This window comes from Lolium rigidum, chromosome 4 (genome assembly GCF_022539505.1).
Source record: "Lolium rigidum isolate FL_2022 chromosome 4, APGP_CSIRO_Lrig_0.1, whole genome shotgun sequence".
Classification (NCBI taxonomy): domain Eukaryota; kingdom Viridiplantae; phylum Streptophyta; class Magnoliopsida; order Poales; family Poaceae; genus Lolium; species Lolium rigidum.
The window spans coordinates 60,404,656-60,417,981 of NC_061511.1; the positions used below are offsets into that span (position 1 = coordinate 60,404,656).

At 45.5% G+C, this 13,326-nt stretch overlaps 1 pseudogene; it reads right to left on the reverse strand.

Moving 5' to 3' along the window:
* Positions 1-7,237: 7,237 nt before the first annotated feature.
* Positions 7,238-11,011, reverse strand: LOC124649016 (annotated as a pseudogene).
* Between the last annotated feature and the right edge of the window lie 2,315 nt (positions 11,012-13,326).

Genomic DNA, 13,326 nt, shown 5'->3' on the forward strand with positions numbered 1-13,326 from the left:
AAACTGAGGGAACTCGCTGGCAGAATAGAGACTCTACATGGTTCTGAGTTGCCAAATGGAAATGCCTCTATGACTGTTAGTGTCTCTTTCCATTGCATCATCTAAGATATTTCATTCAATTATTTAAAGAATTATAAGAAATGTGGTTAGGTATTATATATGTGGTATGCATATAATGCTAAAATTCCTATACATGAAGTTGATGCATGTTTCTCAAATTTCCAGTGACTTTTTTTTAATTTTCTTGCTTTAACTCTCAATACATATACATAACCATGGTGTCATTATACTGGTGGTTATTGCAGTGTTTATTCTTAGCCCCATCACTTGCAAGATAGCTTAGTTTCTTCCAAAATAAATTAGGATATCATAATGCAACCTGCTAAGCAAGGGTTATTGGTTTAATGTTTGAGCTAAGTATACTGATTCTGTGGATATGTTGTTTTCTCGTAATTAAAAGAGACCGGAGGGAGTACTTGATATGTGCTTCGTATCAAAGATGATCATGGTGCAAAGATGAATATTTACATATGGTATTATTAGCTTCTATATCGTCCACCTTTTATTTGTGTTTGTCTTGAGATCATAATCCAGATTTTACTAGACTGTTTATGTTCTTTTCGATTACTTGCATTTAAATTGTAGTGTAATTTTTTGGGGTAGGTAAGAGACTGGCGCCAGCGCAATTGAAGCGGGGCGAGGTGATACCGCTGCTGTGCAGCAGCCTGGCGGGCGGTGGGACAGCGGGAGTGGAGTTCAAGACCACAAGCGCGGCTTTGGAAGCGGTGCTTGTCGAGCGACTACGATCACAGCTGATGTCAAGATGCTAACTTGAGCTTCTCCCAACGCCCGCCTTCTTCAAAAGAGATACTAGAAAGGGTCATTACCTTGGATTCATTGTTATTATTTCATACGTTCCAGTGAACCCGAATAATTGATACTATTTATATATTTCAGGCACGTGCTCCAGCCAGTTGCAGTTCCACATGTGGGCCACGTCCACCGCCAGCCACCCGTTGCAGTTGGCGGCCATCTTGTCGGCGCCCCTGGACACGAGGATCTGGCAGCACTTGACCTCACCGCCGGAGGCCGCGTAGTGCAGCGGCGTGCTCCCGGCGCCGATGGCCGCCATGGGCGCCGCAGCGATGGGGAGCGTCTGCGCGCCCAGGGCCGCGTGCTCGTCGATGAGCAGGTGCACGCAGTCGATGTGCCCGTGCAGCGCAGCCAGTTGCAGCGCCGTCACGCCGCCGCTCGCCGGCCTGTTCACGTACCTTTTCTAACTTCCATTACCTACTGGAATTTACCTTGGGTGCGAAGTTACTAAACCCGGCCTCTGTTCATGTTCTAGAGCTCTAATTTGCATGTTGCTAATGGTTTTTAACTCCCGTGTGAACTACATTGTCCCCTCAGCTGGCTTCGTTGTCGGCGTGCATATATGGTTTCTAGCTTGGGATGTGAAGAATCCACTTACAAGCTATTTTCCTACTTTTCTTCAAATCAAACCATTGTTGATTACCTTTAGAAATCACGTTTATTCATGTATCTCATATGTACATCCATCTTGTTTAGTTAAAGGCCATTCTTCTCTTTCCCCCTTGCATATTAGTTACTTATTCTTAGAGAGCATGGCTTGATTTCCTTCTTCTAGCTTTTTCCATTCTACATTTTTTCTTCTGTTTAATGGAAAGGATGCTTAAAGTTAAAGGTGCACCTCAATTATTTGTATTACCTTGCAGCTTTCTTCTACATAGTTGTGCTCCTATTGGAATATATATGCTAACGTTTTACATTGTGATTTAAAATGAAAATGGAGAAGAGATGTTATTATATAACATAATTTTGTCCGGCCCTATGTTTTTCTGCTGTGGCGCCCTTGACAGAGGAGTAGTACGTGTTCTGGTTCCCTAGAGAGATCTCCTGTTTCTTGTACACAATGGAATTAGGCTGATTGAGTTTCTACAATGTTTATATGTTATAAAAATAAAACTATTTGTCAGCTATCTCTCTGCATTTTATCCATGCAGATACAATATAGTTATTGAGTTGCATTATGTAGATGCATTTGCACAAGCTCCCTCTGATAATATAAGATCTTAGAGAAAACCTCTATAATATTAATATGACTATCTTCTCTTTCATATAATGTTCGTTGATAAAACCTTTTGCATGACCGGGTTCAAATTTTAGGATTGATTCTCCAATCAATTTTCTATAAGATAAATCTGAAGAGCTTTACTTTTTTCATTGAATGCTCTTGTAGCCACATATAAAATAAATGTGTGCCCTCATTTGAATGACCGTTGCAATTGAATTCTGCTTTCCTTATTTTACCTTCCTGGACATTGCATGCCCTCCTGGTTCCCTAATTAAGAATTCCATGTGAACTTCTAATCTTCTAGGAAACATAAGTATAAGCGAGGTGTTTTCTGCATGTATGCAACAAAATATTAACAAATGGATTGCTTATTGTCGATTTGGGAAACCATGAGTTCTGATGCTTTTCTTGCTTATGTCATCACCATCCCTTATAATAAGTTGTGATACCATTTCTCGCTGATGCTTCTTCCGTGAATTAGACTCTTTGTAGCAAATGGGAAGCTGAACTTCGTTGTTTCCGAGGACCAACTACTACTGTATTCCTTCCTATGTCAAAATCTGTCCAGTTCAGATCCACCTTAAATACCATCACAATTATCTACAATCTTTGTTTTAATCCTAACTACAAATAGGAAAGAGTATCTTTGGACTGGTCGTTTCTATAAGTTGCAACCTATATGAGCACATCTACTTATGGATTGTTGCAGCAACTAGGCAGCTCTGAGGTAGTAGTGTATGCTGATTTTGTAATTACCTTCAAATTGAAGTAGCGGTCCTGTACTTGTAGTGCTTGTGGAGGTGGCCAAGACCATGTACCACAATATTGTCTTCATGGAACTCGAGCGGGTATGATTTGTTACCCTCACTGTTGCTGCTTAAACTTTTTTTACTTCCCACTCTAATTGATGAATAAAACCAGGGTATCAACTAATCTTGTTGGGTATGTGATGGGATGGGGAGGGCTTGTGTGTGTGTGATTTAGCACCATGGGAAGAAGCAACACAAGGGATATGCTGCTGTCATGGCGACCATTCTGTTCCTGCATTTTTGTGTTCTTATTATCGTTTGGCTTGGGGGTAATTGTGATTTATGAGAAATGGGGTAGCCATATGATACTAATATTAAGAAACTGTGAGTTTAACCATTTTATCTCATGCAGAAATTACGCATGGGGCCGATCCTCGCCTCCTCGGTGGTTAGAGTGATTCTATCTCGCATGATGATTCCAGTACATATTGCAGGGGAGTATATATTGTATGTTTCATGCTTTAGTTTTAAGTTTGAGGAGAGGTACAGAAGAAGGTTACATATATTGCAGCTTCTTTGACTTCACAATACTGATAAAAAACTGCGCCCTCCGATTCATAATATTTTTCCCTAATATGGATGTATCTAGAACTAAATGTGTCTAGATACATCTATATTGGCGACAATTAATATGAATCGGAGGGACTACTGTCATTTTTCAATTCGCTAGGTGTCCCTTTTTTTTACTTTAATTTTCTTAGGGGTAGATTACCAACTACTAATTTAGTTTCTGAAAATGGAAATCGGAAGGCAACCTCTTTTTCAGAAAACCAAACAACTGTGGAATATAGAAGGGGAATATAGATTCATATGTATTTGATTCATGACTTCATTGCAAGTTCTCAGTCCTGAACCCACATTATTCTACCAGCAAACCCTGTATAAGCATGTAGGTTGCTTGATTTTAGTGAAGAAAGAAAACATATTTGAAACTCCACATTCCGGCCAATAAATATTTCACAATTTTCTATAGAGGCCACATTTTGCGGCTATGATTTCCTGAAATTGCACCATTTTCTACAGGCCTGTTCAAGGGAACACGTTTAGGATGTGGCAAGTAACTTAGTTTCTACACTTGTATGGCGACGAGAGGTCATGGTGATTTATTATTTTGCATTCTGCGAGTTTTTTACTATTTAGCATATATATGTAGTATTTTCCAGTATTATGGTTATCTAACCAAGAAGGTTTACATTGCCTTTCAAGTAGTTGCATTGTCATGATAACTTGTTGTGAGTCAAGTCTCTGCTTTTCTTTTTTAGTAAAATCTCTTGCTCGGTAATGCATTTAAGAAGAAAATAGGAAATACCCCTCTACAATTACTCTCATAATAATTAATAGCCACTACCCTGTGAAACATGCATCAGCTCGGGCAATGAATTATCTTTTCGAGAATATAGGCAATGAATTATCATGCAGTCCCGTGCATCTTTCTTAATTCCCGTGCATCTTTCTTAATTCCAGTTTCAAAACATCTTTCTTAATTGTAGAGGGGAAATACCCCTCTACAATTACTCTCATAATAATTAATAGCCACTACCCTGTGAAACATGCATCAGCTCGGGCAATGAATTATCTTTTCGAGAATATAGGCAATGAATTATCATGCAGTCCCGTGCATCTTTCTTAATTCCAGTTTCAAAACATTTTTCAGATTCATGTATGGTTTTTCTCATCAAATATCAAGCAGGGCACTGCAAAGAGAACAGAAACCCATCTCCACGGCATGAAGACTGGTGAGTTGGGAAATGCTCCATGTTGAAATTGAAACTTTTCATTCCCGGTTCCTGGTTCCTGATACACCCACTTAGGAGCTGAGCTTGGAGTGATGCGAAGTCTTTCTGCTGTTGATTATTTTCAAGGTGTTCATTTTGCCTCACAGCTGGCTGCGCAGTTTATATGCAAATACCTATGGGAGCCAACAGCTTGAGAGCGTTGCTGACTCAGCTACTGGGCATGTGGTTAATGGAATTGTAGTTGTTCTGTACAAAAATTCTGTAAAAAAGCGGGAAATTAACTATAACCAATATGTGATTTGTTTCATTCTTGAAGTTGTATTTGGGCTATGTATCATTTAGTGTTCAATGGTTTTATATCCAACTTGCGGTAATGTGTTAGTGCAGATGGTCACCACACATCTGGATGCTAACAAGGTGTTTGGTTTATGATTTTGTAACCTGATTATGGCTTTTGTTCGGTTAAACTTGCCTATAATTAGGTTCTGTGACCGACACCATAAAAGAAGCCTCCCCGTGCATCGGATATATTATACTATTACACATGGCTTGAATATTGCCTTTTGCCATTTGTGCCGGGGAGCAACAGGTCGAAGGGTCTCAAAGACCTAACATTAGCCGATTAAAACTTATGGTTATGTGCGATCTTGCTTTTGCCCGTGAAGGACCATGCTACGGAGGAGATGAAAGCCGATAAGGCGAAGATGGCAGCTTTGAGTGATGCTTTGAAGGCCGTGGCCATCGAGATGGAAGAGTTGGAGTCGAGTGTGAAGAATAATACACAAGCTATACATCATATAGTGAATGCACCACTATCAACAATATGTGCACGACTTCAGTAACATATTTTGTTTCTGTTTTGAGAACAACTTCGGGAACATTTTTGTTTTCGTTTGAGTAGAGATCGTGGGGGAAGGAAAGAAAATAAGCCGGACTAATTCAAAACAAATAAATGCGCACGTAATAGATAACTCCTTTTGCATGTCCAGCTTCACCAGTGAGACCTTGCCGGACGCTTGGCCCGCCGTCCTGATGACGGCTGCGCCAGGCGATGGTGGATGCTCCCGCATCGCCTTCGCCTCCTACTGTAGCCGAGTCAATCGCTGCTAGATCCGCCGATTCCTCAACGACCAAGCTGATGCCGGTTGACCCGATGACTGCTGGGCTGACGACGGAGGATCCATGCTGATGGACCTCAAAGCGCCTGCGCTCATGGTGGACTCTCCAACAACACCTTCGCCTCCAACGACCTCCTCCGCTTCAGCAACATCAGTGACATCGCGGTTCCTCTCATCTTCCACGCAGCCTACTCTTCCCCCAACTTCCATCGCCGCCTATTCTACTGGAGCCGCGCGAGAAGAAACCTACACCAGCGGCGGAGTGAGCGAGATGGAGAGAATTTTTTTTGCGATTTTGGGAGTGGTGGCCGGGGAAGGGGGGAATGGATGCGGCCGTGGGAGACGAAGGTTTTATATGCGCCGACCCCTCCGCTCCCTCGCCACATAGCTGTACACATCACCGATCCTTCAGGTATTAGTCCTGGTAAGCCCACTCCCAACAAAAAAATTATTTGAAAGTTATTAAAATACCCTGCATAGGTAAACTTAGACAGAGCGACGAGATTCTAATATTTCATTGCCATCGGTTGATAAAAGTTTTCAGTTGTTATGCAATCAATTGACCAAAAAATGAAGTTGTTATGCAATACACCAAATTCAACTACGAGTAGCTCCAATGCCACTGCTTCCTGAGTGTGTCTAACAGTTTGAAAGAGGAAGAGGCAAATGTGCAAGTGACCGAAGAAGAAATCGCAGCCATTTAACCGTAATATTCCCCAGTTACCGCTCGAGTGGTAGCAAGTATCCAAAAGAGAGTGGAAGGGACATCGAGGGCATTTTCTTCAGCCTACCCCATCGATTATAACTCAACCGAAGCAAACGGAGTAGCCAAACAAGAGTAGAAGGGCCGTCGAGGGCATTTCCTCCAACGAAACACGCCGAATATTACTATAACTCACCATGGATGGCCATTTCACCTAATACTCCCCCTTTGCTACTGCGATGATGATGGCGGTCGAAAGAGCTACACTTCGCGCTCCCGAGCCTCCGGTATTGAAATAAACCAAGACTTATGGTGAGTAAACGCAGTAACCAGAGAAGAGCTCGAACACACCCCGTCGGATACTACTATAGCTCAAACTGGATGCCCATTTAACCCTAATACCCCCTTTACTCGGTGGAAGAGCTCCGCTACAACCTCCGGTCCTAAAATAAGCCAAACCTTATGGTTAGCCTCCGCCATTTGCGCGATAGCGCAACCGGTCATCTAGTGTCTAAAAAGAAGGGTGATTGGCTTGGCAGCCCTTGAGAGGTCTAGGAAGAAACAAAGGGCAAGAATAAATAATATCCGTCATGGTGACACAAACACCAAGTTCTAGAGGAAACAAGATCTGAAAGCTCGTACCTAAAGGATTGTAATCTTTGAACACCATCATTGACGTTGGGAAGGAGATCTCGTCGTCGAACGAAAGCCCGAAGATCACTTATTGCTGACATCTCCATTAAGAAAAAACCAACAAGAAAACGACTACCAAAAACTTAACATAATCAACTGAAAATACTACTTTTATTGAAAACTTCACGCATAGATCAGGTTCTCCACTCCTCCCGACACCAACGAAACTGACAGGAAGAGAGAGAATCGATCTATGGAGGAGGCTGAAGCGGAGACAGCTAGGGTTTTGGAGAAGCAGCAAACGACTTCTATGGTATCACCGTACATGCTGAACACGACCGAATAGAAAACGCTGAATATAAGCTGGACCCGCGGTCATTTCACGCGGAGCTCGCTCAACTCAGCGTCGGCCACAACGGCGCATCAGCTCATCGACGAACTGGTCGAAGCTCCGTTGCGACGACCCGCCGGGCGCGGCGGCGGCCTCGAGCGTCGCCCTGACCTTCTTCACCGCCTGCCGGAGCTCCTCTCCCTCCTTCCCAGCCATCACCCCCACGATCCTCGCCCTCACCTCGTCTGTGAACACTGCGCCACGCTCCCCGATTGGCACGCCGACGCGCCAATGCCGCGCGACGAGCCGACAGTTGGTGGGCTGGTCGGAGACCAGCGGGAAGCAGAGCATGGGCACGCCCGCCCACACGCTCTCCAGCACGGAGTTCCACCCGCAGTGCGTCAGGAAGCCGCCCACCGCGGCGTGGGAGAGCACCTCCACCTGGCAGCACCACGGCACCACCAACCCGCGCCCGGCGGACGCCGCCGCGAAGCCCTCCGGCAGCGGGTCCGGGTCCTCGGAGCTCACGATGTCCGGCCGCATCACCCACAGGAACCTCGCCCCGCTGGCTAGGACGCCCCCCGCGATCTCATGCAGGTCCTGCTTGGTCACGTGCGCGTAGCTGCCGAAAGAGATGTAGAGCACGGACCCCGCCGGCTGCGCGTCCAGCCAGCTGGAGCAGTCGGACTCGGCCCACATGGAGGTGGCGACGGCGCTGCGGGAGAATCCGGCGGGGAAGATGCATGGGACCAACGGCGTAGAAGGGCTTCTCGGCGCGGAGAGCGGCGATGGCGGACGGCTCCAGCTCCTCCACGGTGTTGCAGAGGACGTAGTCGGCGCCGCGCGACTCCTCGAACGACTTGAAGATGATGCGGTGCACCGCGCTGGTGGTGTCCTTCTCCTGGAGGAACGACATGAGCTCGTGTGGCTCGATCGCCGGCACGCCCGGGATGTACGTGATCGTGTCCTTCCGAGGCACTGCACCACATTCCGGAAGGGATCGTTAAATTTATATTTTCCAACGAGTGATCGTGTCCTTCATAGGCAAGTTATAATGAAGATTAATATAGAGTAGTGGTATACATTTAACACTAGTATGCGTAACTAATAGTAATATAGATGTAGATTTATTTTATAGTATTAATTAACATGCAGATTTATTTTATGTTTGAAAGTGTGATGCTATGGAAATATATAGTTAGCTACTCTCTCCAGCCGCGTAAATAAGTGTACATTTTAAAATTTTACTATTTTTTAATAGAAAATAGCAACTTATGTGTTATTAAATTGCTACATTATTGAACCACATGTCAAGATGAATTTAGCGAAATTAACTTAGTGTCATAAATGTTTCTACTTTTTTCTACAGAGTTGAGCAAAATGAGTTTAACTTAAAACATGTCTAAACTCACACTTTTATGAACGGAGAGATAGTATACACAAGCATCTCTTTCTATTTAATGATATGACATGTCATCAAAAATACCTAGCTAATATTGGGTGCACTTCTATGTTACGAGTACCTAACTTACTCTCACTATGACTAACTAATCAAGTGGCGTCGATTGCCAACCTTTAGTCAAATTTTGCATAAGTTGTACAATATTATCGACCCGCATTGTGCTTATAAAATGGGGCGGAGTTGATATCACAGCAGTTGTTTATAGTTGTGTTTCTCGAGATTCAGTCCAGCATGACCCCACGTGAAAAAGGAATCTACAGCTGTCATGTGTAAAAGCAATAGTACTTTTGATATTACTGCATGTACTATATAAAAAATTGATAAGGACTTTATAAATTCAACAGTACTTTTCGCAGGACTACATGAACATGGCATACGGACTACATGCGCAAACAATAGAGAACTCTATAGATACAGTTCACGAAATCAATTTTAAAAAATTAAATATTAGACTCATTTTGAAGAGTTCGTCGGGAGGAAGTCAAATATGCAAACAAAATCTTATTTACATTTATTATGCGAAAGTTAGACTCATTTTAGAATTAGTAGTGTATTTCAAGAAGAGAATCTTTTGCAATGAGTGAGTGAGCTGGCGGACCCCACAGATGAGCATCCCTATGTATGTGAACGGCTGTGATATTAACCGCGCCCCATTTCATAAGCACCATTGCATTTTTGCAATATTATATAATATCTATATACAATGTGGTGCGCACTTTAAAACGCAATGCACGCTCATCTTGTGTGTAGCGAAACCAATGGTATGATTACACGATTGTGCGGCTGGCTGCAATGAAATGTGTTTTGTAATGGTGTGTGCGCGTATTATGGACATGTTTGGTTTCTAGTCACAATTTATTAAGCTAAAGTATAATTAGCTACAAAAGTGTGACTAATCACAAAAGTGTGCCTTGAAATATTGAAGTCAAACTTTGTTAAAAATTGGCAAAAAAATTGAGTCTATAACAAATAGGTCATACATGCAATAAAGTGTGACAACCTAAAGTTTAGCAAAAAAACAAAAAACATGCTAACTAAATTATCGCTACTAAATTTTAGCTTAGCAAATTGTGGCTGGAAATCAAGCAGGCCATAACTATCTTGTTCTGATGGTGCTTGTTTGGATAGGCCATGGTACTGCTATTGGTGTCCATTTGATCGACTAGCCATGATCAAAAAAAAATTGCGAGAATTTGTTTTGCCATCAGATAATCTTTCTCCCTGTACCAACTCGGTTGGTGAAATGGAATTTCTACTTGTACACAGAAGAAGCCAACAAACAAAAGGAAGCCAACAAACAAAAGGGGATGTGATCGCTCTGCCTCCTATCGATTGGGGGACAGTTCATCATGCCTTGTCCGTTTCATCATCTTCTTCCTTGCCCGGAACAGCGGTGGACAAAGAGAAGAGAGCAAGAAGACATTTCGAATCTGTGAATTTGTGATGCTACGGTCGATGCTTCGTTGTTCGTTTTAATTACTTAGATTAGTTAACATGATTTGCAGAAACGTAAGTGATGATTTGCAACCCCATGGCATAGCGAGATGGTTACCTTCGCATCTGAAGTGGCCGTGCTTGGCGAGCAGATCCATGTGGTGGTAGAGGGCGAAGCTGAGCGCCGGCTGCGTCCAGAAGGACACGCACGGCACGCCGAGCTTCCTCGCCAGCGTCGCCGGCGACACGAAGAAGGTGTCGGCGACGAGGAACGTGGAGGCCGGGTCGACGACGAGGCGGCGGAGCAGCTCCTCCACGTGCGCCGGGAGCACGTGCAGCACGCCCTCCATGAACTGGTCGTGGTTCAGCGACCGGTCGAACCCCAGCGGGAAGCCGTCGCTCACCAGCTCGTACCGCACGTCCGCGCCGGCGCCGGCGAAGATGTCGTAGCGGTCCCGGTCAACGCCGAGGCCGAGTGCTCCGGCCATCTGCTGGTGCACGGACTCCGTGTTGACGAACGTGACGGCGAAGCCCCGCGCGGCCAGACGCAGCGCAAGGTGCACCGCCGGGATGACATGGCCCTGCAGCGGGAACGGGATCACCACGGCGTGCGGCTTCGTCCGGCCGCCAGTGCCGTTCGCTGCCACGGCATTTTGCGCCATGTGCTTCACGAGTTCACGGGCGAGTGCGGGGACGTTTACTGATTGTTTTGGGGAAAAGAACAACGAATGACAAGCATATCTATAGGGCGCAGGGGAGTTACTCAAACTCGTCCCTTTTCTACACGATTGCAAACAAATTTGCAACAAATAATATCAAACTCCACCTCCGCCCTCTTTTATACTTCCTCCGTGTTTTGAAAATGTAAGATGTTAAGCATTTTATTTTGTTTATGCACTTTAATTTGTATCGTGTCTAGTTTTATGTATAGATTCACTCGTTTTAGTTTGTAACTAGCCCAATTTAAAAGTATTTAAAGCATCTTATATTGATGCACAGAGGAAGTATATTGGTTCCCCTACTACAGTCTGTTTAATTGGTGTCGCCGTGTCGAGAGGGGTGAGAAACCGAACTATGAGAGATAATATTAGAGCATCTCCCCGTAGTTTCCCTCAAAGCGTTCATCAAAAGGTTCTGGATTGATCGAATGGGGGACACCTCCGCTTCCTGTCGCGTTTGGGATGGCGTAATTGTTCAAATAGTTCATATTCAAAAGTAATTGTTCCGTTGAAGTCGTCGCGATCATATTACAGGACGCGATCATATTACATACCGGGGTACAATTGAACATAAATTTAGAATAAGCAATTCGATGACGACGACATGACATCCTGAGTCGATGTAAGCCTGTCGAGCACGACGACCTCGCCGTGCTCTGCATGATCTGGCTACTCCATCACTAACGCCGATGCCGATGTTGACGCAGGTGTACTACCAGATGCAGGCGCGTCTCGTCGTGCTCTGCACGGTCTGGCTACTCCGTAGCCGACGATGATGCCGATGTTGACGCAGGTGTGCTACCAGATGCTGTCGCTGACTCGCCCGCGGGTGCCGCCGCTGCCTCCGGAGGTGGAGTTGCTATCACGACTTCGGCCGCCGCAATTTTGGCGTAGATCTCATTGAGGATCATGCCTTTGTAGTAATGCACCACCATCCTATGGGGATCCATTCCAACTGTCGACGCGGTCAGCAGGGAGAAGTCCTCTTTGCGTTTCTTGAGATCCATCTTCTCTTCTTGCCTCTTGAGCTGCGTCGCCCACCTTTCGTCGACCTTTTTGTTGCGGATGAACAGAGTCGAGGAGATCTCGGCAAGGCACTTTTTGATCGATTCTCGGTCGCCACTGCCTCCAGCAAGGTGGCCTTGGCAGCCATGTTGCCGATAGGGCGCCCTATCGATTTGCAAGCGGCGCATTCAGATCAATGGCGCCATCTTTCCCCTTCGAAAAGGCAACACGCGTCAACCGCCACTTCCCGCAGGGTTTCATCTTGCTATAGCAATGCAGCAACAATAAATGCCTATACCCTTCTGAATTCTTCCGGTACAGCCCCATGGCGCGGTCGAACTAATCAAAGGAAGTGCAATAGACTATAAGATCGTGATTGAAAGATGTAATAAACTAGTGGACTAGTGGTACAAAGAGGCGTACGAAGTCGTCGCCTTTTGTTTCTCGAGCTCGAAATGGAGTCCATGTAACAAATTCACCGCTGGATGATGGCCCAGTGTGTCGACATTATCTTTCGGCTTATCTTCATTGCAATCATTCGGTAACCCTTGTCGAGGAACTGCGCTCGTCAAACTCTGCCTTGATCCTCGCCTAGTACTTCCCGTACTTTTTATTGGCACCGATGACCGAGTCGAGGCTCACCATCGCCCATGAGTCGCATAGGCACTGATCTTCTAGACCCTTCCACTTGGGGCCTCGTGATCCCGAGGTCACCTTCTTCTTCTTCCTCACGCCGGCCGTGTTAACCTCGATGAGATCCTATACCTCTCCAGCATCCTCCTCCTCATCTTCTTCGTCGCCATCCTATTCGTCATCCTCGCCGTCGTCCTCCTCCTCCTCGTTCTTCCCGTCCTCCTCGCTCGATGCCTCCTCTTCTCCTAACGAACTACCAGCGGCCTTGAATTAGAGCGGACCGTGCGGCCAGTGAAGGCAACACCGTCCACACCGTGGCCTTGCTGGCGATGTTGCTCGTCGTATGTCAGGGAGAACATGGCGTTTGGGTTGAAACCGTCGTGTTCTAGAGCATCCTCGTATCGCGGCGACAAGCGCGGTGTCAGGCACCAGGGCCTCGCCGCTGCGTCCTCGCCGAAGAAACCGAGTGTAGATAGGGACGCCACTCCCAGTATGTACGTGCTCGTTGAATAACTCCATGGGCTCATGGTGGTGGTAGTGGCACACACATCCAGCGCAGCCTTCTGATGCTCAAGCAACACCGATGTCTTCCTTGCTTGCTCCACCACATGCCGCTCCCTCCGCTCCATCATCGACAACCTGCATCAT